Source organism: Pomacea canaliculata, linkage group LG3 (assembly GCF_003073045.1).
Source record: "Pomacea canaliculata isolate SZHN2017 linkage group LG3, ASM307304v1, whole genome shotgun sequence".
NCBI lineage: Eukaryota > Metazoa > Mollusca > Gastropoda > Architaenioglossa > Ampullariidae > Pomacea > Pomacea canaliculata.
In genome coordinates, this window is record NC_037592.1 from 28,023,696 (window position 1) to 28,033,918 (window position 10,223).

Sequence of the window (10,223 nt, forward strand, 5' to 3'; positions counted from 1 at the left end):
GTGATTGAATCAAACATGGAACCTTTCAATAATGTCAAGATTCAATAAAATAAGGCATAAAGGACGGATTTGTCTATTCGTATATATATTTTTTTTCTCTGGACTTTAATTAGCTTGACCCAGTAATTACCGCACACACATCAAGGGGCATGCCACGCAAAAGTAATTGGACAACCTGAGTCCACCCGCTCTAACGCCCTAGTTCTTTAAAATGTTTTTCTCCTTCTAATTTTGTTAATAGTGCTGTTGTTGGCTTCCACCTCCGATTGATTTTATTGACGCTTTTTAGTGGTTGAAAAGTTGTCGTTATCAACAAAGTCGGATGCCGAAATCGTTCGCTTTTCTTTTAATTGTATTGATCTGATTGATGAACTCATGATTGATGAACTCATGGGTCCAATCAACAATTAGTCACTATTTCATAGAGGCCATTGACACATGTCGTGTTATTCACATACGCAGTGTCGATAATCGATTCTATCGTGAACTTTGTTCAATACTCAGTTAGAGTTTCTGTAGAAAACAAAATACTCTCCGAGTTGCGATCATTGCTTATGGATGTTTTATGCACAAGGCAAGGTGGGGTTAATGAGCTGTCGCTCATTTTGGTGTTTTTACAGAGAAAACAGATCACTTGTCGTTAACTGTGAGTGTTGGCAGACGTTATCTTGGCAAGGTCTTCCCTTCTAGCGCCTGCTGCAGCTGTCCGCGTGCTGCACGTGTAGACACTGCAGTCGCTTCCATTGATTGACTGCTGCAGTGCTTCCTTCACAGAAACCAAAGCCTTGTCTTAGCAGCATCGGAACGTTGAGGTATCTCTTGATGTTCTGATGATGATGATGATGATGATGATGATGATGATGATGATGATGATGATGATGATGATGATGATGATGTATTATTGTTAATATATATATATTATCGCCCACCGTGTATGTTTTAAACATTTTTCGTGTGTTAAATATGGCCAACGGTATTAAGAGAAGGTTTCAGGCTGTGCTCAGAGTTATTCGCAGACTTTTCTCATTCACGAAAGCTCCTCGCTCTTAGTCCCCGCGTGTACTCAGACTGACTCTACTTGCGTTGCTTTTACCGTGAAAGTAACCATGGTGATGCAAAAACTGAGAGGATTTCAGATAAAACCGAACGTCCGAGAAGCCTCTACCTTCCTCTCAAAACAATGTCATTGATTTACCCTTCCTTTTCTCCTCACCTGGACAAAGAATGGGAATGATAGTGGGAGGGGAGTGTGGTCAGGAAACGACATCAGAACGTTTTAAAGAACGGTGAGTTTAAAAAGCACAGTTTTGTTTGATGCCGGACTTTTTCTATTTGTGTTGCAGATTTGTGCTGGGACGGATGCTTTAATTGAGTTCCCGGACTATGGAGAATGAAATTTGATAAATGTTTAAACTGATGTTGATGAAAGTTAAGCTTTATAGCGTGATCTCTCGTCCATTGAGGCAAGGACACAGCGCTTTTAATGTCGTAATAAAATCATACAACAAACACAAAGACACAGGTATAGAGAATACCTGATGTCATTATCTACCCATATATCTTATACTTACTACTATTTGTTGATATGATGTAGAGCAGACCTGGGCAAACGCCGGCCCGCGGGCCGGATCCGGCCCGCCTCCTGTCTCTGACCGGCCCGCCCGCTGGCAGCCCACCAGTAAATATACTATATATACAGTATTGGATAAAACTGAGTTAACTATATTAGTCCGGCCCTCTAGTCCATCCCAGTTTCTCATCCGGCCCCTTGGGAAAATTAATTGCCCACCCCTGATGTAGAGTAATATATGATAGTAACTCAATTTGGGATGGACGTAACACTTTAAAAATGGTGGTGGTTGGGTGTTGGATAAAAAAAAATAACGCCCGGGAAATGTATCCAAACTCTTCATTCACCCTTGATTCGATTCTTTCGTCCGGATCAACACAGTTTCAATGCGTGCGTGCGCTTGTGTGTGTGTGTGTTTTTGTTTTTGTTTTTGTTTTTGTTTTGGCACCACGTCCAAGAATTTGTCTTCTGTCGCATGAACTTCCCACTGCGTGCGATGAAGCATTTATTTTCATTTATTGGCAGAGCGGCCACCAATTTCAAAAAATTAATCTTTCCCTCTGCCGTCTTTCCACTTGCATGCTTGTGGGTGTGTTTGTGTATGCGTGTGCGTGGGTGCGCACGCTAATGATATTAGCTGAAGAATGTGATAATCTGTAATGGGCACTTCACACGCAGCATCAATCACTCGTTGGCATCACCATTATGCCCACTAAAAGGATATCCTTGTAGAGCCCTCGTCTTGCTAACGGAAACCGTTCTAAGGTGCAGTGGTCACTTTTCAATCAAAGTTCGATGTTGAAAGTCAGCTCGTGACACAATGGAAATTCTCCTCTTTAACAGTGACAAGTGTCATGTTTACAGCCAGTAAACAAAGCAAGATGTTTCTTTAGTATTCATTTTGGTGATTAGGATGCGACACAGCTGCAGTAACCACCTTCTTGATTTTTTTTTTTTGTAAGCCAAGCAGATGCAAAGTGATGTATTGTCATTGAGCATGTTAAAAATGTGAAACAATTCACGTTGAATAAAAAACAAATCCTATGAAGTGGAAGAAAAGCAAACAAGAAGTACAGAAACATTTTAAAAACTTCTTTTCGTTCGTCTATTGCATAACTAAAAAAAAAAATTGTAAAACGGGGACGTGAGGTTGAGGGAGCAAATCTCATTTAAGATCTGATTAAGTAATCTCCCTTTCTCGTAAGGAATTCATGGTGTGACTTTTTAGAACAGTCTTCTCAGAATATTCCTGAATACATTCTAAAAAGCAGAAGATATTGAAAAATCCAATATGTTTGGCAAAAATTTTAAATTCGATGCGATGACGTAACCCTTGATTACCAGGACATACAGTGGTACCTCGGCACTCGATCACAATTCATTTTGAAATGCCTGTCGGGTGCTCATAAGTAGGCACACGTATGTCTTCATACTAGGCAAGCTTTTTTTAAGTTCAGTTTTTAATTCAGGTTTAGCTGTTTTCCTCTTTTATTCGCTTTTATCACTAGAAATGTTCTTGGGCACCGTGATAACCGTAAGGTATACATGTGTGTGTGTAACACGAGATAAGCGGGTGTGCGTGGCGTCTTATGTAGGTTTTAGGTGGATGGTCGAGAGCTGAGCAAGTGCTCAAACACCAGAACAGAATTTTCTCGACAATATCAGTCGTAGGACCGAAATGTTCCAGCACGGAGCAGTTTGAGTGCCCAGGTACCACTGTATTACCTGCATCTCTTCTTAATTCTCTTTTTGTCTTTATATCCCTCTCAGTCTCAGTTTTCCCACTTTCCCTGGCTGTCTTTAATAAATTTATCAAATGTGTATAGAGTTGTCAAAATGTTTTGTATCCTTTTTTTGTTTGTTTGTTTCTATTGTTGTCCCTTCAGTTAGAATATTCATATGAATCAGCTCCCCCTCTTAGACACCTCCGCAAGGAAAGGATTCTTGATGGACGTTTTTTTACTTTCGAACTCTCAGGTTTAGTTCGGTTTACTTCTAAGTATATACTTTTCCCCCTGTTAGTAGCGATTGCAGGAGTTACAGTTCTTCAAATATTCACAATTTGTGTGTCTTTGATGTCAAAGAAGCAAAGCCAAGCCTCAGGCTTGAGAGCCTCATTACCATTACCTCATTACTTCTGATCCATTTCATTATAAGCCCGTTTAGTCTGAGAGCCTTTACGTGTCGGGTTTGGAATACTATGCGAAGAAATACTCCCATCCCGTCAACAACATTTTTGTCGGAAAAACAGAGTCTGCTTTATTATTTTGACACATCCGTTGATTGTATCCTACACATACAATACAGAAATAATTTCCAGCTGTTAGTCACGCTGTTGACACAACGGACACTTCTGCTGGTTGAAAGGATTCTCCAGGCCATGTGACTGTTCTCTCACTAACTAGTTTTTGAAAGAGGCGTGAGTGTCTATAAACGAAAGTGTATGTATTGAAGTCTTTGACAGACTATGCTCATACATGCACGCATACTTATCTTGACTGATACTAAATGCCGAGTGGCTATGTTGGTCTGCTGGGACTGGTCGTCAAGGAAACCAACTGGATAGTGGATGACGAAGTTTGTTTCTTAAGCCTGTCTTGGCCTCCGATGTACTCAAAGCTGATCTCATAGTTTGGGTTCTCCATCAAATCGATGTCGTTTACAAACCAAGGTTGTATATGAAATTTCCATTCACGGAAATCGATGAGTGATGGTCGCGAAAAGTTTCTCGAATTGTCTCCTACAAAAGACTTTAAACATTACAGGTTATGGAGGAAATGGGGGTTTGGACCCTTGAAGGATGCTGAATATTGTTTTCCAGAAACACTTCGCTCGTGGAGTTCTTGTACAGCACTTCAAGGACTAGAACGAGGTGCTTTCTTGTCAAATGCCTTTTTAAATTTGTAAAAGCGACCCTACTGGTCTTATAGATGTTTTTCTATCAGGATGCGACAGTTGAAACTCTGCCCAAATGGGTTCCTTCCTGTCTGGTATGAATCCAGTCTGTTTTCTTCCTCAGCGTGGTGCTGATACTGTTGTAGACTGTTTTCAGTAAGCTTGGGTGGATAATAAGTCTAAAAGGTTCTGCAGTTTAGCACTGTTTGATGTCCTTTATGGGAGAGGTTTAACGAGTGATTGCTTCCATTCCGTGTGACATTACTTGCGTACCCAGAGTCTTAGGCACAGTGAGAGCTGTTGATGCTTCTCTCTAACCCTCCTTGAGCAACTACTTTAGGACTGCGTTCATCTCACTCTCTACCTTTTCCTGAAGAATTTAAAGGTTCTAATGTTGGTTGCTTCTAGATTTCGTTGCTTTGAAAACACGTTGGAGTCTTTTCTTAACTGGGAGTTTCAGGTCGTTGCAATATTCAACACATTGGTTTATCAATGCAAGGCTTTCTGTGAGATAAATTGTTTTTGACTAAAGCAATGTGTTGGTAACGACCACGCACCTTAAAGCCAGACTTTAGGGGAGAATGGCTAAAAAATATGCTGCTCTAACCAAACCAGAATATGAAGTTGAGAGAAGAAAAATTAATTAGTACAAGAAATGTCTACTCATTACACCTAAGTGTAACAAGTCACTCATTAGCAAGAATGGTGCCGGTTCCCTGTTGTCAACAACAAAAAAATGAGATCATGCAGAATAACCTTGCTAATTTTTATGTCATGTGACCAAAAAAAAAAACAATACCACTCTACGCTAAAAGGTATTCTTCAGATGTTGTTTATATAGTTCCTTGTAATATGTTATACACTTATCTTTTTGAATGGACACAAAAGCAAAAAAAAAATTATTCGCTTTTGTAAGAACGGTACCGGTGGGACACTGTGCGACTGACAGAGTTCAGATGGCCTGGAAGTTTGGAGACATCAACTAACGAGAGCCATAAAAATCTAGCCCAGTGCAAAGGATACCAGACAGGAGCATGGCATGGGCTTCTTCGTATAAAGATATGTAGTCGGAGCCTTCATCACATGCACTCATATCTGATTTCAGTTCGGATCTCTGCTGGGCATTACATTTTCCCCATTATCCAAGTGTATTGTACTGGACACACACAAAAGACAACGAAGTAGAGGAGCTTTACCAATACCTAGAAAAGGTTATAAGGGCAGTACCAAAAAAGGCAACCTCATTTTACTAGGGGCTTAAAAGGCCAAGGTCGGCTCAGACGCCTTGGCTAAACCTATGACAGGATCCGCACACTAGAAGTAGCACAGAGCTATCGACTCACATAAGCCAACACCTTACATTCCCAGAAGACATCGAAGATAGCAACTTGCCACTTGCCAGATGGTTTGGTCCATAACAGAATCGACTTCATCCTGCCGCTTGGTCGATTCAAATCCAGCATCAGAGCAGCAAAGACGAGGACATATCTAAGAAATATTCTTGTCTTAACGAACCTGAAGCTAAAGATGAGGATGAAGTGCTCCTCAAACACCTCCCAAATTCACTTTTATTTGAATAGTTTTCAAGAACCAAGCGTTGTCGAAATCCTTACGTCAAAGATGGAGGTAAATTTGCCCTATTGAACTTGTTAGAATATGATGTCGACACCCTGGTTGTGGACATCAAGGGTGTAGTGCTGTCAACAGCTCACAAAGTGCGAGGGCGTGAAAGGGAGAAGAAACAACCTTGGGTTACAAACAACATTCTAAATCTCTATGTTCAAAAGAAAGATTTGGAGAGAGAAAGAAAAAAGAACCAAGAAGCAACTTCCAATTTTAAATAGGTCAAGAAATGTCGTTTTCCTGGACAAAGGCTTTAATTATAGTCCTGGCATGTGTGGGTGTGCAGACCAAAGGAAATGACAACTTTTAATACTTTATTTCCGAAAAGGAACAAATTCTAGAAAAAGAAATGCACAATATCTCAAAATGGTAAAAAGAAATTATATCGGCCAGACCAGTGGTCTCCCTCCTACTGCGTCGCGTCCTGTCTGCCTTCCACCCACAAGCTATCCCAGAGGCCCACACAACGCCAAGAGGGCGTAAGAAGACATGTAGCAGAGAATGCTGGGAATGTCTTCTTTAAGACTAGCTGCGCAAAAAAGCTGTTGTCATGATGGATTCTGCTGGAGCACGGTCAATCCTGCGTACGTGCGTACGTGCTTGTTTGGATAGAAACCTCCAAGGGGAAATAATTTGCCTTACCGTGTCAGGCTTCTTATATCCTGTGAGCCAGCGAGGACACAGTGGGAAGAATAGTCGGGGGAAGGGGGTAGAGGTGTACATGTGACCTTAGACAGGCAACATCACGTGACCATTCACACGTAGACCCGAGTGATCTGTTTTTGATGACATCTAACTTTCCTGAAAAACGTATTCTCTTGTTTGTCAGGAGACATGAAGTAGTAGGTAGTGCTCATAATTAAAAGGTTAAAGGCCAAAACTCACCTGGGCCTATACCTGGTAACAAGCACAGTATGACTCAAGTCGGCTGCATTATTTAGTAAGTTCTTAGGTACATAATAAAAAGCAAAAAGATAAGTATGTAGACAGATAGAAATGTTTTAAATCCTGATTTCAAATGTAACAAGCCTTTTTTTAGATTAACGAGTTTCCAAATTATGAATTTTTTAATAATTTAATGTTGGATTAATGTTCTGCTTGAAACTGAAAAGGAATAAAACACTGATTTTTAAAGGCCAGTACATTGACACATAAGTACTATACCCTTGGAAATCATCCTCGTGCAGCACTATTTAACACAGTAAATTGCGCAATTTTTTTTTAAGAAACTAGATGCTAAAAAAGGATTGGAAATATCAAAATTTGAATTGAAAGCTTTTTCACTACTCTAACCCGTTGTACCTACCTACGCCAGCATTCACAAATAAAAATTCATTATGAAATGAAGTAGCCCTGAATCTTGCTCGCCGAAAGTAGTCCGCTGGGAGAACACATTTGCACCTGATACTTGGAGATTCCTCACAAATCTTTAGATGAGCCTATGAATAATGACTTCTGTAGTCAGCTGGGGGCCGGGGATTGGCTGTCTGGAGGGAGGAACACTTTGTCGATATAAGATGGCGCCTGGATCCATGGTTAATCTTCCCAGACTGTTTCAGCGTCTCTCGTGGACGTCCTGCACATCTGAGTTACCTTACCTTGGCCAACTACGTTTTATCTATCCACTGATTTCAACACACATTAAATCGTTCATTTACAATCCCAAAAATCACACATAGAAATATTATAAAATAAGAAACGAATAGGTTTACAAATGTTTTCTTGGCTAGGCAAGGAATTACTTCTTGAAGGTTGAGTCCTAAAAGAGTCAGACGATGTAATTGTTTTTATGCCTTTTACAAATATTTTTTCTCAGGTTAACGGCATATCGTTCAGCCCATACAAATTCAAAATAATGTAACTGAATCATGGGCCTCTAGCAGCATGTAACAGAATCCCGAAATAACACATTCAGCATTGCTTAAGTTTTGATTTTAGTTTTTGTCGTGTAATATTTTTATTACAATAACCTCGTAATAATATTCTGTTTGCCTCGTGATCCTTGCCCTTCATGTTGCGATTATGTTGCAAAAATGTCCTTGGTTTCAATAATTAACATTTCCTTTCGATGCCCCAGCAATACATCAAGCATTTCAAGCTTTTAAGTTATTTGTTTGAAGATGCGTTCATCTGTTCTACGTTCATTACGTCTTACTTTTGTTATCATGTGGAAAAGTAATAGGCACATCAACCTTGTCTGTAATTTTCCAGAGATTCGCAAGATTTTCAAACGTCAATATGCATGTTGCCCACGCAGTAAAATACAATTTATCTGTTGGAAGAAAAAAGTTTTGCATTGTAATATCCTTCTTGTATTGTAATACCATGTCCGCTATGGACGGAACAAAGCATCTTTACTTAATGCCGCCCTTTTGTATTGTAATATCATTTTCTCAAACTAATCGCAGTAAACAGCAATAATTTCAAAGAAGTTTTCTTTCCGTTAAGATTTCTCTCCTATTTCGTGGGGAGAACATGGATCTTACCTTTTTTCCTTGCGATCAATCACGATTTTATAGACAGTAGTTTTGGAGGAGCGGCGGCAAGCACATCTGGCATGAGAAGGTCTGTGTGTACAGTTTCGATAGTCCTCACTTCAAACAACCAGAATAAATTCTTTGAAGGAGTAAAAAGCTTCTTTTTTTGTAAATCTGAATTTCACGGTCATTTTTATGATTAAGGAATATTAAAAAAAATTAGGTATTCAAGGCTTGGAAAAAAATCAAAGCTGAGGATGTTAGAAAAGTTCGTAGTTTCTTCGCCAGCAGCCCCAGCGTTTCATACTTAGTGACCCGGCGGATGAAAAGAGCTTGAAAGCAGACGATAATACTTGAAAGTCGGCTCAGAGCGGACGACATCAAGAGAACTTGAAAGCAGACGATAAGGTTGAATCTTTTATCACACTGAGACAACGCATGTAGAGATTTGCGTCAGTAGCAAAAGAAAATATTAAAAATGAGCCTCGTCTGTGTGTGTATGCGTGTGTACGTGAGAGAGAGAGAGAGAGAGTGTGAGTGAGAGTTCGATCGCTTCTCTAATTGATATTTACAGATGTTAACGGCTTTTCCGACATTCCAGTGTTGGCTGTGGTGCTGCGACCGTGTGTTTGAGTGCAAACACAAATGCAATATTTTAAGTCTTTGTGCTTGAAGGGAATCGTTATCGGTCCAGCTATCCACGAGAGGTAGTCGCAATCCCACCGAGATAAAATTAAAGAAAATTCTCGTAAGTTCACATCTCACATAAATTCTGAAAACCAGACAAACGTAAGAGTGTTTCATTTGTGAATGAACTAAACATGCTTTATCCCTCACTTTGTCTCTCTCTCTCTCTTTACCCACACCCCTTCTCTCTCTCTCACACACACACACACTTAAAGTATCTTTTGTACATCTGGTGTCAAGTTAAATGGTTACAACCAATCTTGCAACTGTTTTCTTCATTCACTCCCAAGAGCCAGAACCAGTCTAATATACCAATGATGTGTGAGATACGTCTTTGAACCTTTGAACTTGGCTATAAATAATCGGTTTTTCGGATCTAATAGCATTGGCACCTCACAGGAAATTAATGTTTATTAAGCCAGCTAAAATAAAAGAGTTATTCGGCTATAACTTGCGGTCACACGACTTGGTACAAGCAGGTAAGTCAACATGACCTCCTCGTCGACAGAAGGATGTTGCTGGTTGCTTGGAAATAAATTTTGTTCTGTCGCAATTTTTTTATAAACAAGGTGAATGGGATAAAAATTGCAAAAAGTTATAAATGTTTAAACTTTGTCGATTCATCTTGGTGCAGACATTTTATTTCTATTTTTGTCTACCAACTCGTCCCGATACTCTGTGCAGCATTGTCTGCTTAGCCAAACTATCCACCGTTTTATTCTTTCGTTGATTCGTTACATTCTTGCGTGCTATATTTATCTTTTTAATGTATTACTTCGTGCTCCCGTACTTCTTTCCTTGCTTTATTCATATATCTAACCATTGCTTTGTCTGTCTATCGTATCTGGCGATGATGCTAACTTTGCGATGGTGTGTTGGGCGAGTATGCAGTCCACTAGTCGTCGATGATTTATTAGCACACTTTTTTCAATTTATCCATCAGATAAATACTACAAACAGGACAGTAAACA